Genomic DNA, 24,625 nt, shown 5'->3' with positions numbered 1-24,625 from the left:
TTGGGGTCATGGGCATTGCAAAGCAACTAGTCAAAACATGGAATAGAAGAGAGGTTCATTTTTTGATGGAACCGATTGAGAAGAGGTTGGCGCCAATGTCCATTGGGGGAAAATGGCAGGGATTGTTTTCTATGACAAATATGTTTGAGGGTGTAATCCACGTGGGGGGAATAGGCACAAGGCTACTGAAAGGCTGATCCAAAAATTGAAATAGGTAAAATAGAAGAAGAGAAGTGGAAGCTGGTCACAGTAGGGATTGTCAGGGTTTTGATATCAAAGGCGAGATCTGCGTGTGCACGCACTTGGGAAGGCTGGTTGTATGTGGCTGTAGTCTCTTTGCTGTTTTTGTGGCATTTCAAATATCCTAAATATTTGGGGCAATAAATATAAAGGGTTTGAGAGCAGAAGACATAGTGATTATGATCAGTACAGTGGGTTTTAAACTGAGGTGTAGTGAAATCAATTAGAGGGAAGGGGAACATAGTACAGCTGCGGCAATCTGGGGAGAACAGCATTTGCTAAGTCATGATGATGGATCATTTTTTGAGGATTAGAGGTTGGTGGCCAGGCCCATTGTTTGTACACATGGACAGATCGAAGGTTATAGACCGGGAAGTCTTAAGGGTGTTGCAGAAGTGTTTGAGAAGTGGGGAATGGAATGTGAAGGACTTCTACACATATCCATTCAGAATACAAGCTGCAACTGGAGCGATTCTAGTGGATTTGAGTGATAATTGGCTGAAGGGATTTGGGAGATGGAGGAGTAACTTCATGTGAGGTTATTTGAAGTCAGGGATAATAGGAGAAGCAGGAATTTGTTAATTGCTTTATTTTCATATTGCAGGTGCAGATGACTGAAAGGGAAGGAACAGGTAGATTGAGAAATGTGTGCATTCCATGGGGAAATACGTTGGAGTACATGTGGGAAAGCAGTCTATTCTCAACATCTGTAAATGGAATTTGAAATGGTAATAATCGGGTGGAATGCATTGTGGCCAGCTGATGCTCATAATGTGTGGAATTAGGGGTAAAGTGGCCAAGACTGGATGTGGTGGTTTTGCACCTGGTGAGCACGATTTGGGATAGTCTACAGATTTGGATCAGAATTTCCTGAAGGAGAGGTGGATCAGTACAGAGGTTTTTTTTAGGCACAACTGTTGCCCAGCAGTCTGTGGAGAGGGGCTAGGAAACCAACAGCAATAGACAAAGTTTGCAAGGAGATTAAAAGAGAAATGTTGGGGTTTAGTAAGGCACAGGAGCTGGCAGTTATTAATCATAGAGAGATTGTTTTCGATTCACCTCTGTGGTTCCACCATAATGGAGTGCATTTGTCAGAGCTCAGTAACAGATTATACCTTGAAACACCAATGGAGGGGACAGGGAAATGAAAGGAATAGATGACGGGAGATTGAAATAACATCTACGGGGAGGGCATTTCTTGTGGCAGTGAAGATTTAAAATAATGAAGAGATGGAGAAGCAAAAAAAAGTGGGACATAGGAAAGTTAGAAAGAGTTCATAGAATCAAGAAGCTTGGCCCTGACCACTGATAAATTGGCAGACAATGGAATGGTAAGCACATGAGGAAGTTAAATCAAATGCTTTGCTAAGGTCAACATTGTTGGGAAGACATGCAGTGGGTATGGTGGGGTGGGAAACTGTTAGGGGAGTGGGGAGGATTAGGAATAATGTTAGGACAATGTTTACAGTATAATAGCTGTGTGGCCCAGCCAAAGGTTCTATGTGTTAGCCCAGCCTGCTCTCAATAAGGCGCCCATTTACACAACTTGAATGGAGTATCCTAGTGATTCCCTTTCCAATTTTAGGCAACAGACATGTTAAATAATTCTACTCATACAGACCCAGACATTCCCAAAACATATGCCTCATTGGATTTGCAAAAAACAGACGTGATAAATGTGGGAAAAGCTTTTCCTATGTTTGCATTTCAACATCACTACAATAAATAGCAAGCCACGGGCAGTATTTTACCAAACCTAAGTGCAAAAATAGTTTCATAGAATGTTAACTGCATGAGAAGTTGAATATTTTTCAAAGGCCACAATGATCCGCCTGATCTGGTCCTTACAGTCTGGATGGCTTCTTATATTCATAGGAATGTGCCAACATAAATAGGATGCCATTGTTTTGTCTACTTTTTATGTGTTATTCCTTGTGAATAATACTCCTACTCTGAATAATTCAGTTCTGACCGTTTGCTCTGAATGCTGTGTATTTAACCTCTTCTCAAACTCACTCTTTCCTTTTAGGATTCTTGTGATTCTTATTTGAAAATGATTTCATTAGGTGAAGACGGCACTAACTAACAGCAGCTTAAAGTCACCTCATAACTGGGAACACACCTGGCTACCAGAATATGTAAGCCAAAAGGCTGAATGGTATGTAGTGTCCTAAAACTAAGGGGCACATTTATCAAATATTCACTCAACGCAGCATGACACCTTGCAGGGGACAGGAATGTGCCATATTTAAAATTATACAGCTTATTCCGGCTCTCTTCCTGGGCTGGTGCACAAACTGCCACCTAGCACCAATGCAGGCATCATTGTACCATGGTGCAAGGGTGCCTGCATTGTAGGCGGGATTATTTTTGTGCAGGAAGCGGCACCTTCCTGCACCAAACAATCCTCTGAGACTTTTTCCATTTTCTATGGATGCTGCAGAATGCAGCTCTCATAGAAAGAGAAATAAGCATATTTTTCCTTTTTATGACTCCTCTGGCGAGGTGTAGCATTTTGACACATTCCCTGGTCTACTTATTGGTAAAACTGAGAATGCGCACAAAATCCATGGGTGATTGCGTAGGAACAACTATTCTCCACCTATGGAACACCTCCCTGGGGTAGAGTAATGCACAGCAGTGACTTGAGCTGCCTTGTGTTACTCCATTTTGCCAAACCCCACAGGGTCACGCAGGTGGCTTTGCGTCACTTGGAGAATGTCATTCTAGGTTTTGAGTCAGCCTACTGCTCCCTTTCCTTGCACAAGTGTGACGCAAAACCATGATAACTATTCCCCAGAGTCCTTAGTAGTTTCTTAAAAGGGAAAACATTGACAGAATAGAGACATGTAGAGAAATCGACCAGGGATAGCAGAAGAATTTTTGAAACTCAAGGCAAATCAAAACTTTGCTACTGTCCGTTTCTGACACTGAAGAAATAAGTGCCTATTTAGGTCATTGTCACACACTGCTGCAGCTGTTTGTAACAGACCTCATGTTACCAAAGCACATACATACATGCATATATATATATATATATATATATATATATATATATATATATATATATATATATATATATATATATATATATATATTACCTACTGGCGGTCGCCAGTAGGTATATATAGTTAGGATTTTTTCCCTATGGGATTTTTGAAAATTCTATGTCTAATAACTTTGGCGTTTGTGGACGGAATTGGCTGAAATTTTCAGGAAAATTGAACATTTTGTTTCTGAGCAGCACCTGGAAATTTGGGGGGGGTCGTCAAGGGGGGGCCGAGAAAAAAGGGGGGTCCCAAAACGTGTTTTTAACATTGAGTTTTCCATAGGGCGGTTGGCCTCACTTTTAGCCCGAACGGCTGAATGGATTTCCACGAAACTTGGCAAAATTGTAGGGACTGGTAGCCCGATGTGCCTTTGCTAGGTCTCAATATATGTGCTTCAGTGGATTTTGAGAAATTAACGTTCAAAAAAAGATATATATCTGTAACAGCGGACCGGGCAGCGCTCCGGTTCGCGTACCAGACGCGTAACGGAACTTCGCGAGGAGAAGCTGATTGGCTCTCCGGTGTCTGTCAACATTCTAAACAGTCCGGCGCGGCCGCCATCTTGTCTCTCGGTAGGATTGAGAGACAAGAGGAGGCCAAAACAAAGGGGGAAATGACCATAAGGGGGCATAGTAGATCCTCCCTGACCCCCTAGGTTTAATGTGGAGGCTTTAAAAGGGCCCCGCGGGGCAAAAAAAGAAAAACATTTTTTTTTGTTTTTTTGCGTGGGTAGCGCCCGGTTCGCGAACCGGGAAGCGTTCTGGGCAGCGTACTATAAGGAAAAAAGAATGATAGACTTTTCAAATACTGTATGTTAATTGATTGTTGGTTTTGTTGATTATTTTTTAATTTTTTTATTTTTTAAGCAATTATTTATTCTTGTAATTGTGTTTCAAAATTTAATAACATTTCTAACATTTCACTAGTTTATGAATTACATATAAAAATGATCAAAGACTCAAATAATTTTTTAATATTACATATAATTTTATTTTTCGGATTGTTTTTCAAAATTTAATAGAATGTCTAACATTTGACTGTCAGATATGTCCTCTTGTTGAGTGAACATAACTTCCCACATTTGACCGTCATCATAATGAAGTAAATGATCCACAGATTCTACACATTGAACTAATTCATGGTCCCGTGATTCATCCATGAAATCTGAGTCATCATTATCCTCAATATCTTTTTCTGTGTTGTTCTCCAGAACAATTTCGAAGGAAATATTCTGCTCACCTTCCATTTTATTGCTGTAATTTGCATAAAAAATAATTATATCAGTAGAGATAGGGCACTGTTGGGTTTAAGTTCAGACAGGTACTTGTGAGTTTATAACAGAGAAGTAATCTATGGGCACTGTATGGTTTCAGGCGTGAAGTAGTACTATTAAAAAGTGCCTGTGAAGAAGCCTAAGTAAATTCATAATTATACCACAGAAACCTAAATCAATCCATAATTATAATAAAGAAGCCTTTCTCAATGTCTAACTCTTACAGAGGGATAGTATATAACTATCTGAAAATGTTTTCAAATTTATAAAATAATATCTCACCTTCTAAAAACAAGTTTAAGTTGTGAGTGAAAATGATCTTGCAATGTAGTTCAGGAAGTAGTAGTCAAAATGGCTGTGTTTCTCTCTCTTCCTTTATATATATTCAGGTACATAACCAATCAAATGTCAGGTAAAAAAAGTAGAAAATGAAAGTAACATTTTAATTGGTTGTCAATTCCACCACTTCAGATGTGTTTTGTGAAGTAATTTACCTCAGGGTATTTAGAGAGGTGTACAGGCTAAATGGTTAAATGGAATTCCAACCAAATTTGTGAAAATGGTAGGGATTGGTATGTAGTATGAGCTAATCTATATTTGGTGAAAGTGTCTCCAGTCGCTTTTCTGTAAACTACTTTCCCACCTTTTTTGATGGTGCGCTTCCCAGGGAGCGACCCGGTACGCGAACTGGCGAGCGCCCCGGTACGCGAACCTTAAGCGTTACGGGAGTCCACCATTTTGTGTTTTGGTCGAATTAAGATACAAGATGGAGGGCAAATAATGTTCAGAATGGGTAGAAGGGGGCACAGTAGACTTATCTTGACCCCCTAGGTTTTCTGAGGGTGGCTGAGGAGGCCCATATGTGCGGAAAAAAAAACATTTTTTTACAAATTTAGCGAGGTTAGCTCCCGGTTCGCGTACCGGGTAGCGTCCCAGGGAGCGTACTTTGTTGAAAATTAGTGAAAAAAGTTAGAGTAAAATAATAATTGTGAGTGATCAGATGTAGGGTAGCACTGAGAAGAGCTTTTGGGTTTATGGTACATTTAGGTACTTATAAGTAGGTACCAATGCACAGTCTTAAATTCAGAATGAAAATTCTGTTGCCCTCATCTGAGAAGTGAACTCCATCTCCTCTGTAGATATCTTGCATGTAGTAACGCAAGTTATTGTTGTACAGGGAGCCCATTCCATGGTCTCTCATGTAAGCTGAAACAGATTTGTTTACATGCTTCCTCGACTTCTCAATTTGTGGACAAAATTGGTTTGACCACCTCCATTTCTGTCTTTGGCATATATTTGGTAGTCTGAGGAAAAAGTGCCATTAATTGCTCAAAGGTGTCCTTTAAAAGCATTTCCAGACCTACCCCAGTCAAAGTGCCCAAATCATTACCTCCACAGTGCACAATTAACAGGTCAGGTTTTGGCAAATGCATAAAGGTTTTCACCAATGGTATCAATTGGTGACATTTTAATCCTCTGTGGCCAAACCACTTAATTTCCACATCTTGTAAATTGAGGTTAGGTAAATTCCTGTTCTCAGCATACCTCTGAGCCCAATAGATGTAACTATGTCCAACAATCCAGACAGAAAACATGGTGAGAGAAGGTTCTCCTGCAGTCAGATGAAGTGTGGCAATGAAATGGCAGTTGAAAAAATAAGAGTTTAAAATGAAAAAAACTGTGGAGTTTCTGTGTTAATGAAACAGTAACAGTGATTGGTGGATTTTGATTGCTGAAAACAGAAAGTTAGGGTGCATGGATGAGTTCTTTGAAAGATGTATTTTGAGTGGTCAAGAAAAAATCATTAAATGAAAGAATGCACTGGATATGAGGTGCACTAAGAGTTCAGAGTTCAATTGCAACATTGTTGTGTGAACTTGCAAACACCAGAGGCCTTCAAGGAGGTGGTTGCTATGCAAAAAAGGCAGAAAGGGCAGAGGGGGGAAGGGTTTTGATTTGAAAAAAAGTGAGGGAAGAGTTTTGATTGGGTGACATGAGAGATATGTGTGAAGAATTACAGCATTTCTGTGCTTTTGATAGCTGCAGACTCTGGAGTGCATACCTTTTGCTCTGCTGAAGACAAATTGGTGTGTTTCTGAGACTGTTTTGAAACTCAAAGTATTTGCTAAGGTGAGAAAAGATTTCTTTAATTTAGATAGAGAATAGTGTGCTTTAAGGAGAAAATTATGAAGAAAGTTGTGTTTTTCAAATGTTGCTTTGGCTCAAGTGTTTTACAAATAGATTTTGTTTCTTTGAGAAATTGTAATTGGAGAAAATGTGAAGTATTAGTACTGACAGGGTTTTTTTGTGCATAGGAGCTGTGGAGTGTTTTCAAATTATGACTTGAAAATCGTTTTTGAGGAAAAGGAATGGTTATAATATTTATGACAAGGACATAATGGTGTATGCTTCTTTATAAGGCAATTGAGTGTCTCTGATGTTATTTTTCCCATTTTAATGTAAGACCTTTCCCTGTGGAGCAAATTGCTTGTAAATATGCTCCCACCTGTGCATGGCAAATTTAGATTTTGAATGTTTGCGTTACATAGCCATGTTAAAAGTGACACAAACATGCTGCAAAGGCAATCAAAAAACGCTTTTATGTGTCTTAAGGACATTTTAAGTCATTTCCCCATGTGCAGTGTTTTCAAATTATGATTTGAAAATCGTTTTTGGGGAAAAGGAATGGTTTTAATATTTATGACAAGGACATAATGGTGTATGCTTCTTTATAAGGCAATTGAGTGTCTCTGATGTTATTTTTCCCATTTTAATGTAAGACCTTTCCCTGTGGAGCAAATTCCTTGTAAATATGCTCCCACCTGTGCATGGCAAATTTAGATTTTGAATGTTTGTGTTACATAGCCATGTTAAAAGTGACCCAACCATGCTGGAAAGGCAATCAAAAAACGCTTTCATGTGTCTTAAGGACATTTTAAGTCATTTCCCCATGTGCAGTGTTTTCAAATTATGATTTGAAAATCGTTTTTGGGGAAAAGGAATGGTTTTTAAATTTATGACAAGGACATAATGGTGTATGCTTCTTTATAAGGCATTGCAGTGTCTCTGATGTCATTTTTCCCATATTACATTAAAAGACCTTTCCCCGTGGAGCACATTCCTTGTAAATATGGTCCCACCTGTGCATGGTAAATTTAGATTTTGACTGTTTGAGTTACATAGCCATGTTAAAAGTGACCCAAAAAAGTTGCAAAGGCTTTAAAAAAACACTTTCATGTGTCTTAAGGACATTTTAAGTCATTTCCCCGTGGGCAGTGTTTTCAAATTATGACTTGAAAATCGTTTTTGAGGTAAAGGAATGTTGTTAAAATTTATGTGCGCCATATGCCCCCAAATTTCTTTTTCAGGGGTGCAGCAGGGTGTTCTTGAGACACCCCTGCACCTTTGGAAAAATTCCTAATTTGCGATGAGCTAATTGCTAATCGCAAATTGCACCTTCATTCCTATGGGCCTCCTGGCCCATGGAAATGAATGGGTAATTTGCAATTAGCAATTTGCTCATCGCAAATTCGGAATGGTAAAGAATCGCTATTTATTCCTTAAAATTCGCTATTTAGGAAATGCAAAATAGTATGATGATACATATGGCGGTTCATCTCTAACAAGATAAGAAGCTTAGGGATACATTTATGATGACTGGCGTAATGAAGTGGACATCACTTACTTCATTGGTAGGCCTTTACATGTATTATCTCCTCTGTATTCTTCATCAAGCGTAACTTTGATCTGCAATCCTGAGTAGGCCTCACCTTAAACAAACCTCTGGATAGGCCACACCTTATCGTCATCCTGAATTAATCATTTAAAATGCTAGGGACAGATTTATGATAGGTGTATGCCTCTTTTGCGCCACTGTGCGTCACTTTTCTGATGCAGCGGCGATGCAAAAGATTTGCTATGAGGCGACAAAATTACAAATTGATGCATTTAGGCAGATGTGTCATGGTGTAAAAAAACCGTGCCACATGAAACCGATGCAGCAGTGATGCAAAAGATGCACCATGTTGCAAGACAGGCCTCACTTGGGGCCATATGTATCAAGCTAATTAGCATTCGCAAAGGCCGAAATTCTGCGAATTTCGGCCTTTGCGAATGCTAATTAGACAAATGGTATGTATCAAACAAGTTTGATGCAAAATAAGGAATAGCAAAATTTGCTAATCATTATTTTGCGATTGCACTGAAGAATTAGCAAATTTTGCGATTCCTTAAATGCAATGTATCAAACAAAAAATATGCAAAAAATGCCATTAAGGATTTGCAAATTACCACCAACTTCTAGTTGGTGGTAATTTGCGAATTCTTTTCAAAAAGCTTTTTTTCCAAAAAACAAAAGGTGCCATATGACGCCCATACATGCCCTTAGGGCATGTATTTGCGCCATATGCCCCCAAATTTCTTTTTCAGGGGGTGCAGCAGGGTGTTCTTGAGACACCCCTGCACCCTTGGAAAAATTCCTTATTTGCGATGAGCTAATTGCTAATGGCAAATTGCACCTTCATTCCTATGGGCCTCCTGGCCCATGGAAATGAATGGATAATTTGCAATTAGCAATTTGCTCATCGCAAATTAGGAATGGTAAAGAATCGCTATTTATTCCTTAAAATTCGCTATTTAGGAAATGCAAAATAGTTTGATGATACATATGGCGGTTCATCTCTAACAAGATAAGAAGCTTAGGGATACATTTATGATGACTGGCGCAATGGAGAAGTGTGGCTCACTGGTTAGAGCAGGCAGACCCTGAAGAAGAGGTCAGACCCGGGACCAGGGTTCAATTCCCGATGCGGCAGGGTCTTGAGCTCAAATGTCCATGGACTCGATAATTCTCGCTTCGGTGCCTGACCTAATCATGGGTTCACACTCTGCAACTCTGGGCATTAAGCTTGCTTAATCTCCACAACGGCCCCCCTGCGGCGGGATGCCTGGCTTTCACCTTGGGGATGCCCTGTAGGGGCTATCTCACAGGGAAAAGCCAGGACGGGTTCCCAAGGCAAGCGCGGAGATACCCCTTCGGGGGTTGATTCAGGCGCTATATAAGAAACATAATAATAATAATAATAATGAAGTGGACATCACTTACTTCATTGGTAGACCTTTACATGTATTATCTCCTCTGTATTCCTCATCAAGTGTAACTTTCATCTGCAATCCTGAGTAGGCCTCACCTCAAACAAACCTCTGGATAGGCCACACCTTATCGTCATCCTGAATTAATCATTTAAAATGCTAGGGACAGATTTATGGTAGGTGTATGACTCTTTTGCGCCACTGTGGTCACTTTTCTGATGCAGCGGCGGTGCAAAAGATTTGCTATGAGGCGACAAAATTACAAATTGATGCATTTAGGCAGATGTGTCATGGTGTAAAAAAACTGTGCCACATGAAACCGATGCAGCAGTGATGCAAAAGATGCACCATGTTGCAAGACAGGCCTCACTTGGGGCCATATGTATCAAGCTAATTAGCATTCGCAAAGGCCGAAATTCTGCGAATTTTGGCCTTTGCGAATGCTAATTAGACAAATGGTATGTATCAAACAAGTTTGATGCAAAATAAGGAATAGCAAAATTTGCTATTCCTTATTTTGCGATTGCACTTAAGGATTTGCAAATTTTGCGATTCCTTAAATGCAATGTATCAAACAAAAAATATGCAAAAAATGCCATTAAGGATTTGCAAATTACCACCAACTTCGAGTTGGTGGTAATTTGCGAATTCTTTTCAAAAAGCTTTTTTTCAAAAAAACAAAAGGTGCCATATGATGCCCATACATGCACTTAGGGCATGTATGTGCGCCATATGCCCCCAAATTTCTTTTTCAGGGGTGCAGCAGGGTGTTCTTGAGACACCCCTGCACCTTTGGAAAAATTCCTAATTTGCGATGAGCTAATTGCTAATCGCAAATTGCACCTTCATTCCTATGGGCCTCCTGGCCCATGGAAATGAATGAGTAATTTGCAATTAGCAATTTGCTCATCGCAAATTAGGAATGGTAAAGAATAGCTATTTATTCCTTAAAATTCGCTATTTAGGAAATGCAAAATATTTTGATGATACATATGGCAGTTTATCTCTAACAAGATAAGAAGCTTAGGGATAGATTTATGATGACTGGCGCATCACCAGTGATGTGCCAGTCATCCTGTGCCGCTGTTGCGCCACCCATGGTGTGCTGCATTTACAATGCGGCGCAGCATGGGGCAAAAATGGCACAGATGCGTGACGCATCTGTGCCGTTAAGGTGGCGCATTGCTGGAGTTGTATCGCAAGTGCGATGCAGCTCCAGCAACGCTCAGGGGTGCCCCATCTCCACAATGTTCCGTCAAGACCTATGCCTGCTTCAAGCAGGCACAGGGTTTTGACGCAGCTTTCTCCTATCTGATTGTAAATGCGGCACACCATGGGTGGCAGAGCAGCGGTGCACGTTAACTGGTGCATGCCTGGGGATGTGCCAGTTAACATAAATCTGCCCCTTTACATTTAAGTATGTGCAGGGGACACAGAGTCGGTGAGGCTTATCCAAGGTTAAGAAGAGATGAGTCCTGTTCAGTGAAAAATTAGACATAGGCTTCACCTGCTCAGCATCGCTGGACATGGCTAAATAATAGCTGCAAAATGTTATTCTTGTTAAACAATTTTACTATTATAATCTCTGAGATTTGTCTCTTACTCTGCAACATCTCATTGTTGTTATCTTTCTTTAAAGATAAAGACAACATCAACATGAGCGACAATCAGCAATCAGTTGATTTCGACCTCATCATTGAACTCGTAATTGAAACATCAGTGGATGTTGATCCCTTGGATGATTTAAATCCTGAGGATGAAGAAGAACGTGATGAGGATGCAGATTTGTCAGAATTATATGACATAGGATGGGAAGCTGACGTGCTTGAGCCTATGGAACTATAAACATTTATTTTTAAAATTTATAATAAATAAAAAGTAAAAATGTAAACCGTTTAATTTAAAAATAAAGACACCTTCAAAAACAGGTTATGTGTAGTGTATTCAATAAAATATTAAAATATGCTCATAAAATTAGATCAGATTCACATATAAAATAGCACAGGTAAAATGAATATAAATTCCATTTCTTTTCTGCTATTTCTGTATTCTAAATTTGCCAAGGACTAAAAAATCTTCTATGTAAAAATGTCAAGTAGTGTTTTAAGTTTTTGATTACTGTTATTGATTTACTGTTGGGTAATAGTGGTTAATAAAAATTTTTAATATATTTTACCACAGATTCAACTGCAGATCATTTCAAGATTTCACCATGCCAACCAAAGAAAGACTGAGAAAGGCTGCAAAACGTCAAAGACAGCAGGTCAATGAAAAAAAGCAGCAGTCCTCTAACAAAAAGATTTGTCAAGTCACCAAGAAAGCACCGGGTAAGAGTACAAAAACATTCATAAGAAATATCTGTAGTAAAAAAAATATTACTACAGAAAATGTTTCAGTCCAGAAAAAGAGAAGCAATTCAAACGGAAAGGAAAGGCCAATGAAAAATGTTACTGCTAGAGCAAGAGATAACTCTGTGCATGATAGTAGAAGGAAACAACAGTTTAGGGACATTCGTAAACGAATGTTCCGCAACAGGATAATTGGCAATTTGTTAAAAAATATTAAGAAAGGTCAACAGAAAGTGGTTTTTTATAAGAGAAAAAAAAAGTTGAGAAAGTTATTGATCAGGCATTTGAAATTAAACGTAAGTTATTTATTTTGATAATCAATAGAATTAGGAAGCTAAACAAGGCAATTTATGATTTCAAAAGAAATAGTAGATGGAAGAGAATAGTTAATCGTAGTAATTTTTGTGAAGTTTTTTCTGGAGAATGGATGCATAGTTCAAGCTGTGAGGCATTTTTTAATGAGGAGAGTTATTTCCAGGATAATGATTTGGTGCATGCAGTTGACACCAGTAGTCAAGCTTATGAAGTGAAAGATGGTTGTCCAGTTGAAAAAGAAAAACTTGTGACAACAGAGGCAGAAGAGGTGTTAGGTAATGAGGTTTTAGGAAGACATCCTAAGGGTCCTGTGTACACCTGGAAGTGTAGTAGTATTTGCATTGTGCGACAGGATTCCATCAATTTGCTTTGTGATTTTGTACGGTCATTTAATAAGAAAAGTTTGAAGCAGAAAATGAAGTTGTTGCAAGAATTAGATCCTTGCAGAGTGAGAGAAGTGACAGGTTTGCATGGTCATTCCCTGGCTTGTCTTTCCAGGAGAGTATGCCAGAGTGTTTTTCATCATTTCAGGATGCTAGCAGTGCATCATAATAAAGTGAGGAAATTAGTTAGAATGTTGTATTATGCTAAGAGTCCAGCAATTATGCTTAAACAATTATGCGCTGCTCTTTTGCATGGTTCTGAAATAGATGTGAAGAATATATGTGAAGAAATTGAGTTTTGTTACTTTGGAAGTAAAGAGGAGAATGTTGAAATTGACCAAGAAGAAGCGGGTAATGTGGAAGATAGTGTACAGGTTTCCAGTACAGATAATTTCCAGAGGGAAATTGCGACGTTTCAGGTCAAATCAAGTGAGAGGCCAAATTTCACTTGTGTGTGTTGTCGTCGCACTTATTATAAGAATCAGACTAAGTTAGTGGATTTATATGCAAAAAGTGAAAGGGAAAATAATAGTGAATGGAAGGATTTCGCAACATACTTGATGGTAGAAAATTGTTTTGATTTGGGATTGGATCAACGTGTGTGTACTTATTGTTGTAATAAATTAAATCAAAACCAGATGCCTGCTAGAGCAGTTCATAATAATCTGGAATTGGTTGAGATTCCTTCTGAATTGAAGGATTTAAATACTTATGAATCTATTTTGATTCAAAGTATCCATCCCTTTCAGGCTATTGTAAGAATGGAGCCAAAGACAGGGAAATTGCCTCCATCAGATTTACAGAGAGAATTAAAGGGAAGAGTTGTTTATTTGCCTCTAGATTTGAAGAAAAACATTAACACAATTGGAGTAGAAAAAGTGGAAGAGGAACCTCTGGTTATCTTAGTTAATGGGGTTCCGACAAAGAATAAGAAAATATGGCAAGATTTAGTGGATGTTAGGAAAGTTAAAAAGGCAACATTGTATTTGAGAAAAAATAATAAATACTATAAGAATGTATATGTTGCAGAAGAGGAAGTAAGTGAGGAAGAGGATAGTGATTTGTGTGCTGGTCAAATTGAGAAAGTAGAACCCTCTACTAGTGAAGAAATATATGAACATTATAGTGTTCATCCTTTGCATTCCAAGGAAGTCATGGGGAATGCTATTGAGTTGTTTCAAATGAAACAAGCCAAAGGGAGTCCCATTAGTGTTTGGGAGGAAAGTTTGGAAGCTCGGTGTTTCCCACAGCTTTTTCCAACAGGTCAGGGAGGAAGATATGATGAGCGACCTCATCAAATTCCTGCTTCTGAATACCGGACTTTGCGATTGTATGCAGGAGATGCTAGGTTTCGACAATGCATTCCTTATTTGTTTCATCTCCTGTTTGAAAGCGATCTGTCTGGACTGTCATATGCAGTGAACCACATCTTGAAAAGTGGTATACACATGCAAAACATCTCGGCAAGTGACTTTATGGATAAAGTCAATGTCCAAGACAGTATTTTGGATTCTCACCTGATTAATCTCATGGCGTGTCAGCGTGGTACTAATGAGTACTGGTACCGTCGTCATGGTGATTTAAAATGTATGCTGAGGAACTTAGGAACTCCCACATGGTTCCTCACTCTGAGCTGTGCCGAGTATGGCTGGGAAGACTTACTTGAATTTCTACGAGAGGCAAATGCTAACGTAGAAAACATCGAATTCAAGACACCCGGAGAACTGTGCTCTTTGGATCCAGTCAATGTATGTAGGTACTTCAATCATAGATTTGAAGCTATGATGTCTTTCATCATGAATAAGAAGAATCCACCTCTTGGAGAGGTGTTGGATTTCTTCTGGAGAAAGGAGTACCAAGCAAGAGGTGCTCCTCATATACATATGTTGCTGTGGATCAAGGATGCACCTAAATTTGGAACGGATCCAGAAGACTCAGTGATGAGTTTCATCCAACAGTATTCTACGTGTGCTGTTCCAAACGCAAAGGAGAAGAAAAGCCTAAGAGAAAAAGTTCTACGTTTCCAAAGCCATCGATGTGGAAAGTACTGTCGTCGTAAATTCCGAAACAAGGACAAGTTCTACACCAAATGTCGTTTCGGCTTTCCACGACCGGTGATTTCTAAAGGAAGAGTGAACAGTTTGATGTCTTCGCTGCGACATAATGTGATGAAGAAATCACCTAAAAACACATACAATTTGAAGAGGAACGAAGAGTCTAAATACATCAACGACTACAACCCGGTGATTTTGTCCATGTGGAATGCTAACATGGATATGCAGTTTGTGGCTGATAACTGTATGGCTGTGGCTCGGTATGTGACATCTTACATCACCAAAAAAGAGAAGACAGAATTGAAGTATATGTGGGAGGACATTTCCCATGAAAAGAGCCTCAGCAAGAAGTTGTACAGTTTCAGTCTGAAGATGTTGTCGCATCGAGAAATCGGAGCTTACGAATGTTCTGACCGGTTGTCTTCAGCAAGTCTCTATGCCAAGTCCAGGAGTATCGTTTGGGCGAGTCTTGGTCTTGCTGCAACGCGTAATCGAGTTCTCAAACCTGTGCAGGAAATTGAGTATTTGGCGGAAAAGGAGCCAAACAGTACCGACATTTTGAAGACAAACATGTTGGATACATATTATCCAAATCGAAGCAGTCACCTCGAGAATGTTTGTCTGTATGAGGTTCTTCAAAATTACATATTCAAGAGGAACATCAAAGAAGATACTGAGAAAGGAGTGTATGCTGTAATAGGAAGTGAGGGATGTCTGGTCAAGCAAAGAAAATGCCACTTGATAAACCATCGAAAATTGAGTGGCGAATCTCCTGAAAAAAAGGAGTTTTTCTATTTAGCACTTTTGCAACATTTCAAGCCTTGGCGTGCAGAAGAGGAACTGCTTGGAGATTTCCTCTGTTACGAAGACTCTTTCAATGCCGCCAAGGAGACCATAGAATGTCCTGCTTTTCCCAAATATGTAGAAATGTTGAATGTGGAAATCGAGCAGGAAGCAACGATTGCAGCCGAGATTGCCAGAGACAGTTCTCAGGACAGTCAGAGTTCTGCTTCATTGAGTCAGGATCCACTAGGAGGACCTGTTATCGAAAATGAAGTTGCCACTGCTATGAATGAAGTGGAAAGAGCCATGGCACATGCTCAGGAGGATGCGGTTAACTTAGAAGAGTTGGAAAGACAACTCAACGTTGAGCAGAGGAAAATATATGACGAAGTTACCATGCAAATTGATCATGGATTAAGTCATGACAAGAAAGAGTGCTCATGTACGTCGTTGAAGCCTGTCCGACTGTACGTGAGTGGAGAAGCGGGAACTGGAAAAAGTTTCCTTATTAAAGCAATTTCATGTTATTTGCAGGAAAGGACAGAGTCATCGCTGTCTTGTGTTGTCACCGCTCCAACTGGACTGGCAGCACATAACATTAAAGGGATTACTTTACATCGTTTACTGATGCTGCCAGTGGAGCATGACAACAAATTACAATATCACAAGCTATCTGGAGATGCTTGTTGTGAAGTTTCAAGAGTCTTGAGGAAAATGAAACTTCTTATCATTGACGAAGTAAGCATAGTTTCCAATGTCATGCTTGCTTTTGTGCATTTGAGAATGCAAGAAGTTCTCAAAACAGAGTATGATGTGTTATTTGGTGGCAAACACATCATTGTTTTCGGAGATCTTCTGCAGCTGACACCAGTGAAAGGGCAACCTGTGTTCAAAATGCTCACGCATGAAGATACCAGGAAGTGCCTAGGGAGCATTGGCAACGTCAATATTTGGTTAAACTTCAATTATGCTGAACTGCATGAAAATATGCGTCAGGCGAAGGATGAAGTTTACAAGACTATTCTACAAGATGTTAGAATTGGAAAAGTGACCGAGCATGGGAAAGAAGCTTTACATGCACGATTACTGTCAAATTTATATCCAGAACAAGATGTTGTGCCTGAGAATATTTTTCAGAAAATTACTGAGAAGAAATCTGGAATATGTTTGATGCCAACTCTTGCAGAATGTGCCAAATTCAACAACAAAATGTTGCATTTAGAAAAGCAAGAGATTGTGAAACTGGAAGCTATTGACAGAGTAGAGCATATGGGATCAACAATTATTTTGTCTGAGAATTTGAAAACAAAATTGGATTCATTAGAGAAGAGTATATCTAAAACTGCAGGTTTTGAAAAGACTCTGAATGTGTGCTTGAACTGCCGTATAATTTTAAGAAGGAATTTACATGTTGAAAGAGGTCTGGGAAATTGATCAATGGGTAATGTTGTTGATTTTGTAAAATACAGAAATAGAGATGGAATTGAATTTTTAAAAATTAAATTTGATGGCATTGAGGAAGTACAGCTAATTGGTCGTTGTTCTGCTAGATTTTTGCTTGTAAAAGACTTATATGTTCGCCGTAAGCAGTTTCCTGTTTGCTTGGCAATCCATAAATCGCAAGGTTTAAGTGTAGACAGTGCATTGGTGAATATTGGCAGTTCTGTGTTCAAGGAGGGTATGGCATATGTGGCATTGTCACGAGTTAGAACTTTATCGGGATTGTACTTGATTGAGTGTGATGTCACAAACATTTGTGCGGATCTAGATTGTGTTAAGGAATACAATAGGTTAAGAAGAGAGTATGCGCCACATTTGCCTCAATATCCTTTGTTTGAGAAACGTGTGGTAGGCCGGAAACGAAGAAATGTGACCAATACTGGGGAGGTTGTAGCAAAAAGACGAAAAGTCGATGAACCTGAAATTATAAGCAGAAACAAAAAGGATTCTGTTGAAGATGTTGTTGGTTTTCAATTTGAAAACAGTTCTGGTGTCAACTGCTATGCTAATGTAGTGGTTAATGTTTTGTTTTCTCTAGAAAATGTAAAAGAAGAGATTGTGGTCAATTCTGATCAAAGATTTTGCAGTTTGTTAAATTCTGTCTTAGAAAAATGTAGCACTGATAGAACAAACATAGAAAGTGTGTCTGAAATGCGAAATCTGTTAGACAGATGTTCAGGCCAAACACAATTCTCTCAAAATATTCAGCAAGATTGTCAGGAGTTTTTAATGTATATGCTTGATGTATTGCATGCTGAAGGTGTAGATGTAGATCAGCTGTTTGGGCTTTCTTATCAATGGCAGCATGACTGCGAGAACTGTAGGGTATCAAGTACTACTAGTGTTGACTCAGAAAGATTTATATATTTAACTTTGCCAGACAGTAAATCAGTCTCCTTTAATAAGCTAGTAAAAGTAGCTGATCACAACATGGAGTGTAGCCAATGTAAATCTGAAATGATGTCCACATTATTTATACGAACATATGGCCAGTATGTCATTTTAATGTTCCAACGATGTAGGCCTGATGGAACAAAATTGACAACTTTAATTAAAAATTGTGTGGCTTTACAGTTGTCAATATCAGGAAGGACTTTTGTAACTGCAGCAATTATATATCATGATGGTCCTTCAATAACATCAGGACATTACACAGCTTATTTAAAGTCTAGAAATGGCTGGTCATTCTGCAATGATTCTGTTTTAATTTTCAAAAAAAAATTGCCGTATGACCTTAAAAACTCTTACCTGGTGTTTTTAAAACCAAAATTTTAGGGAAAGAATCTCGGGATGTGCTCTGAGGAATTTCAAGAAGTTCTAATGGCTCCTACACGATTTGGCCTTGAGGATAAGTGTAGTTCAGAGACATAACTTCTAACTATAAGACTGGACGTCATGGAGAAATAAGTGCACTTTGAATGAGTTCAGAAAAACTGTTTCTTTTTATAAGCTAATTGAAGCAGCCAATCAAAACATAGAGTAGAGGGAATGTAAGTCTGCAATGCTGTCTACTGTTTTACATTGCTTTGTGATTAAAAGTGATGTAGAGAATTAAATAATTGTAGTAGTCATAGAGGTAGTGTAAGTCTGCTTCATAGTAAGCAGTATCAGTGTCATAGGAAATGTAGAACATGACTGAGCAAGAAGGGGAAGATATTACTAGTCCAGGATTGTGAAAATGATCTTCAACATTTTAATTGTCAAAGTTGCGGAAATACAACATGACGGGATTGGCTTACAAGAATTCCAAGAGTTATAAATGGCTCTGACACGATTTGGCCTTGTGGAAACGTGTGGTAGAGAGCGAGAAGTCATTTATTGTATGTAACATGTTTTTCAAAACGATGGAGGTTTTCTTTCAGAAAGTGGCGGTCTGAAAGTAATAACAGCACAACAGAGTGTAAGCTGTTCATAGGACATCCTTCGACGTCATGGAAAGTAAGTTAACTTTAAGGAGTTCTGAATTCTGATTTGTTATGTTGTATGGGTTTTTTAAACACAATCATTTTGATTGTGGGTTTTTTTCCCCGCTGTTATATGATGAATACCTTCAAGTCACTGTTTTTAGTGAAATTTGATACATTCTGAGAACAGCAAAAATAAACCATTTAACATGTATAATTAATTCTGTACTGTTTGCATTTATGATGTACATGTAGAACTGTGTAGGAGGCATGGAGAAGGTGAGGCTTCTGTAAGTGTCAAAGTTGTTGCATACAGTGCTCATATTCTACGTAGTCTTTCATATGATAGACTACATTTCCACAATGAGATACCTAAGCAAAGGAAACACAGGTGATATGATTGTGGAATGAGCAAAATAAATTGCACGTTTTTCAATTATATTACCTGTGTTTCCTAACATTACACATCACATTGTGTAGGTGAGGTTTAGGCCTGTTCCAGGAGACAGAGGAGGTCTGACATTTGTTCAAGAGTGCAGTGGACACGACTCACTTCGTTGGTAGGCCTCCACATGTATTATCTCCTCTGTATTCTTCAACAAACCTAAATTCCATCTGCAACCCTGAGTAGGACTTACCTGAAACAAATCTGTGCATAGGTTACACCTTATTGGCATCTTGAAACAATCATTTAAAATGTTAGGGTCAGATTTATGGTGGCCGTGCGCCTCTTTCGCTGCATTGTGGGTCACTTTTGTGTAAAAGATTCACCATGTTGCAAGATAGATTTCAGTTCATCTCCAGCAAGATACCATCAGTTTAAAATGTATATAATTAGCACTGTGTAGGGGGCAGGCAGAAGCTGAAGCTTTTGTAAGTGTCAAAGTTGTTGCATGCAGTGGTGCACTTCTGGGTACTGTTTAATATGCTGCACTACATCTGCACTATGAGATACCTTAGCCTAGGCAACACAGGTGATGTGATTGTGAAATGAGGAAAAGAAACTCCACATTTTTCAATTACATCACCTGTGTTTCCTAAGTTTACGAATGACATTGTGCAGATGAAGTTTAGGTCTGTCCACGGACACAGAAGAGGTCTGGCCTTTGTTCAAGAGTGAAGTGGACATGACTTACTTCATTGGTAGGCCTTCACATGTATTATCTCTTCTGTATTCTTCAACAACTCGAAATTTGATTTGGAACCCTGAGTAGGCCTCACCTCAAACAAACCTCTGGATAGGACACATCTTATTGGCATCCTGAAACAAACATTTAAAATGTTAGTGTCTTGCGACACTTTTGTGAAACAACAGCAGTGCAAAAGATGCACCATTTTTTAAGATAGGCCTCACTTCATCTGCATCAAGATACTGTTAGTTTAAAATGTATATCTTTAGGACTGTGTACGGGGCCTGGAGAAGCAGAAGCTTCTGTAAGTGTCAAAGTTGTTGAAAAACTGTTTGTCCTTCAATCTTTTCCCTTGTCTTTTCTAATTTTTAAATACATGTTTTAATATTTTTCAAATGTTTGTTCTCTCTTTCACAGATTGAAAGTATAAAAACAAAAAGTGAGTAAGTTAATGACAATTATAAGGTAAATGTTTTGTACTCTTTTCGTTACATTTCTATCACATTCACCTACTAGTAGTTTGATAGCTTCATTTCTTTAACCCTCAGTTTCCTGCCTTTGCTACTTCCCTCATTCCTTTCTCTATTACCTACTTACTCTACTCCTTCCACTCCTTTTCTCAGTCCCTCTCTTCTCATAGTTCCTCACTCTTGTTCACTCACTCCGTCTCTATTACTCTTAGTGTCTTTGACTGATCACTCTTTCACTACTTGTTCATTATGCTTCTTCTGTGTAGTTGAAGCACACTAAGGGGCATATTATCAACACAGCCAATAAAATTATTGCTGTTTTTATTGGCAGAAAAGTGTTGCAAAAGTTTTTTAGCTGCAGTTTTCCGCCGCAAAAGCGGCTTTAGCAACACATTTCTGCCGATAAAATCTGCAAAACTTTTATTGCCTATGTTGATGATATGGCTCTATGTTATTTACATTTCTTTGCTGTTTCAATTAATCTTTTTCTGTTATTTTTTCTTTTTTGTTTTCTGTTTTTTCTCTCTGTTATTCCACATGTTTTACTCTGAGTTTGAACATTCACTCACATTGTCCAAGAAACTCTTCTTTGTTATTGTTCTACTCTCTTTTTTTTCTTTCACTTCCTTATCTATTTTGTTTTTCACAATTATACCCTCTTAAATCTTTTCTTCGGTAAATAGATCTATTAAACAGTATCTCTGGTTTACTCCCTATAGCTGTCTTTCTTTTAACATCACTCTCTGTTTACTTTCCTTATACTTACTCTTCTTTTTTTTTTTTTTTTTTTTTGGTTCGCTCCCGGTTCGCGAACAGGGAAGCGAACTGGGAAGCGAACTAAAAGAAATAGAGCTTGCCAGTGTGCTAAACATTCTAGCAATTTTTTTTGAAAGGGGAGGTAGTTCTGAAAATAACTTTTTTTTTAATGTTTTTGTTGTTTTGTATATATTTTTTTTTTTTTGAACATTTTTTTTTTTTTTAACAATTTTATATATTTTTTGGTTTTTTTGGGGGGGAAACAACAAAAAACAGGCATTGAAAAGGGCTCAACAGGAGCAAAAAAAAAATTATTTTTTGGGGCGTTTAGGGCAATTATGATTTTCATAAGCTACATTTATTAATGTTATGCTCATGTTTCCACAGGAAATCAATGCTCCACAATACAAACAGGTGAACTTGAAGTGTGCAAAGTTCTCTTGAATGTTTGGCACGGTTTCCCGTGCCTCTGCTCCTGACAACGATATTTGAGAAGTTGACCTGGCCACAGGAGTTGTTGTTGGGTTCTCCTGCTGGTCACGTATCTCTGCCCGGCTGTAATTCAATGGATGCCACCTGTTCATGTGCCGATGCATGGTATAGTTCCCATAGCTATACTTTTTATCAGTCCCTCTTGATAACTTTTCTTTGCAAATGAGGCAGGTGACATACCTCGCATTTACTTTCTTCTGCCCTGGAGGGAGTGAAAAAAACTGCCAAATGAAACTGGCTTTCCTATGGGAAACCCGGGGCACCTCTTCCAAGAACTGTGGTCCTTCTCTCTCCTCTTCCTCTAGTTCTTCCTCTTCCTCCTCTGTGTTGGTGATGACCTGGGGAGGTGGTCCTCTCTTCCCATGAGGAGGTGGAGGTGGTGGTGGGGGTGCACCAGCTGAAGCAACTACTGAAGCCATTGCTCAAGTATGAAATAAGGTCTTCCTCTCACAAAGATGAAAGTCAGAGTGAGGAAAGAAGGAGGGGTTTTCATCATTTGGGAAAAACAATATTTCTAAACCAATGAAAAGTGTTATTTTTAGGTCACCTGACCTAGCCTTACATCATTATGAAACCAAAAGTGAAATGAACCAATGAAAAGTTTTATTAACAAGTCACATGACCTGTTACGCTTATGTTACACGCTGCGGAACGCGCCCCGGATCGCTTCCGGGTCGCTGCGCTTCGCGCCTCGGTTCGCGCTCCGGAGCACTTCCGGGTGCGCTAACGCGGCGCGTCATAAGACGCATTACGCGACAACATGATATGTCGCGCTTCCGCGACGCGTCACGATGTTCATTTCTAACGCGGCAGTTCCGCAAACGGAACGTTTACCGGTTCGCGGACTGGGTCGCGGCATCAAGGTGAGCTAACGGGAAGCTTCCCGGTTCGCGAACCGGGAGCGAAGAAAAAAAATATTTTAAAAAAAAATTCTTAATAAACATATAAAATATATTTTGGGATTTAAAGAAGAATACATTTTACAGCTACAGATATTAGCTTTTAAAAAACCAATGAAATTCACTGAAAAAACCAAAGGTTATAGACCATATATAGTTAGGAATTTGCATTTACAAAACCTTGAAAATTCAATGAAAAAACCATAGGTTATAGACCATATATAGTTAGGAATTAGCATTTAAAAAACCTTATTTTACTCACACAAAACCATTGAAATTCCATATATAGTTAGTTGTACTAACTATATATCGCGCACCCGCAATCCACTGCTGATCATGTCACATATTACATCATTCATGACATGGTCAGTGACATCACTGATGACATCTCAAATGACATCACTGATGACATCACTGATGACATCTCAAATGACATCACTGATGACATCACTGATGACATCACTGATGACATCTCAAATGACATCACTGATAACATCTCAAATGACATCACTGATGACATCTCATTTGACATTACTGATCACATCACTGATGATATTATTCATGTGATAATACAATTAACCTCTTCAGACTCTAATATAACCTTAGATACACTCAGTGTAAACAGACACTCACAGACTGTCACTCATCCATGGAGTTACTCACACACCTAGTCAGTCATGCAAAAATCAATCATACCTCCATTTTCTCAACTATACAGTTATACACACCTTACTTATTCAAACATATACTAAAACATATTTACTCTCTTATACAATCCCTGATACAAGTTCACAATGATCCATACAGGCACTCACACATTCACTGGCTCTTATGCACAGTTATTTATATATGTCAACTCTCACATGTACTGTGTTTTACATATGTACTTACTTTGACATGTAACACTGAGATATCCATTCACTCACCAATACACTCATGCACACAGTCAACCGCCCATACAGCTGTTTCCACATGCACTTTTGAACCCATACATCTAGTGAATCAACTGCTCACACATCTATGCACAGAGTCATACACCTCCCAGCCACCCACACACACACACTCAGTCGCCCATACAAATACTTGGGCAACCAATCAATAACCCATATAGTTACTCATATAGCTACTGATCAACACATGCAGCAGTTTACAGAACAACAGACATAATGATGCACAAATTAAGACAGTTTAGTCACTAACCCATGCACTCAGTGAGACACATTTAATCACTCACTCATACAGTCAGTCATGCACCTACTAAATCCTTCATCCAGACACTTATACATCCACTCAAGACATATTTTAACTTTACAGAAAAATACAGTCACTGGATGTTGTCATCAGTGATGTCATCAGTGATGTCATTTGAGATGTCATCAGTGATGTCATCAGTGATGTCATTTGAGATGTCATCAGTGATGTCATCAGTGATGTCACTGACCATGTCATGAATGATGTAATATGTGACATGATCAGCAGTGGATTGCGGGTGCGCGATATATAGTTAGTACAACTAACTATATATGGAATTTCAATGGTTTTGTGTGAGTAAAATAAGGTTTTTTAAATGCTAATTCCTAACTATATATGGTCTATAACCTATGGTTTTTTCATTGAATTGTCAAGGTTTTGTAAATGCAAATTCCTAACTATATATGGTCTATAACCTATGGTTTTTTCAGTGAATATATATATATATATATATACATACATATATATATACATGCATGTAGACATGCATACAGTTCAGATTATAGGGCTTTTGACCCTCTCATTTCAGCTAGTGTGAATTGGTCCTTATTTGCCGAGTTGCCATTCACTGGGAGGGCTGTAATTAGAGCCATGATATTTCATGGAAGATGACATGGGCCTCTGAAGCTCCATGTGGTAACCTCTACACTGTTTTAAAGCCTGCCAAACTCTTGCTGTTTCTGTGC

This window comes from Lissotriton helveticus, chromosome 8 (assembly GCF_964261635.1).
Source record: "Lissotriton helveticus chromosome 8, aLisHel1.1, whole genome shotgun sequence".
NCBI lineage: Eukaryota > Metazoa > Chordata > Amphibia > Caudata > Salamandridae > Lissotriton > Lissotriton helveticus.
The sequence above is the reverse complement of the archived record's forward strand: the minus strand, read 5'-3'. Positions refer to the sequence as shown.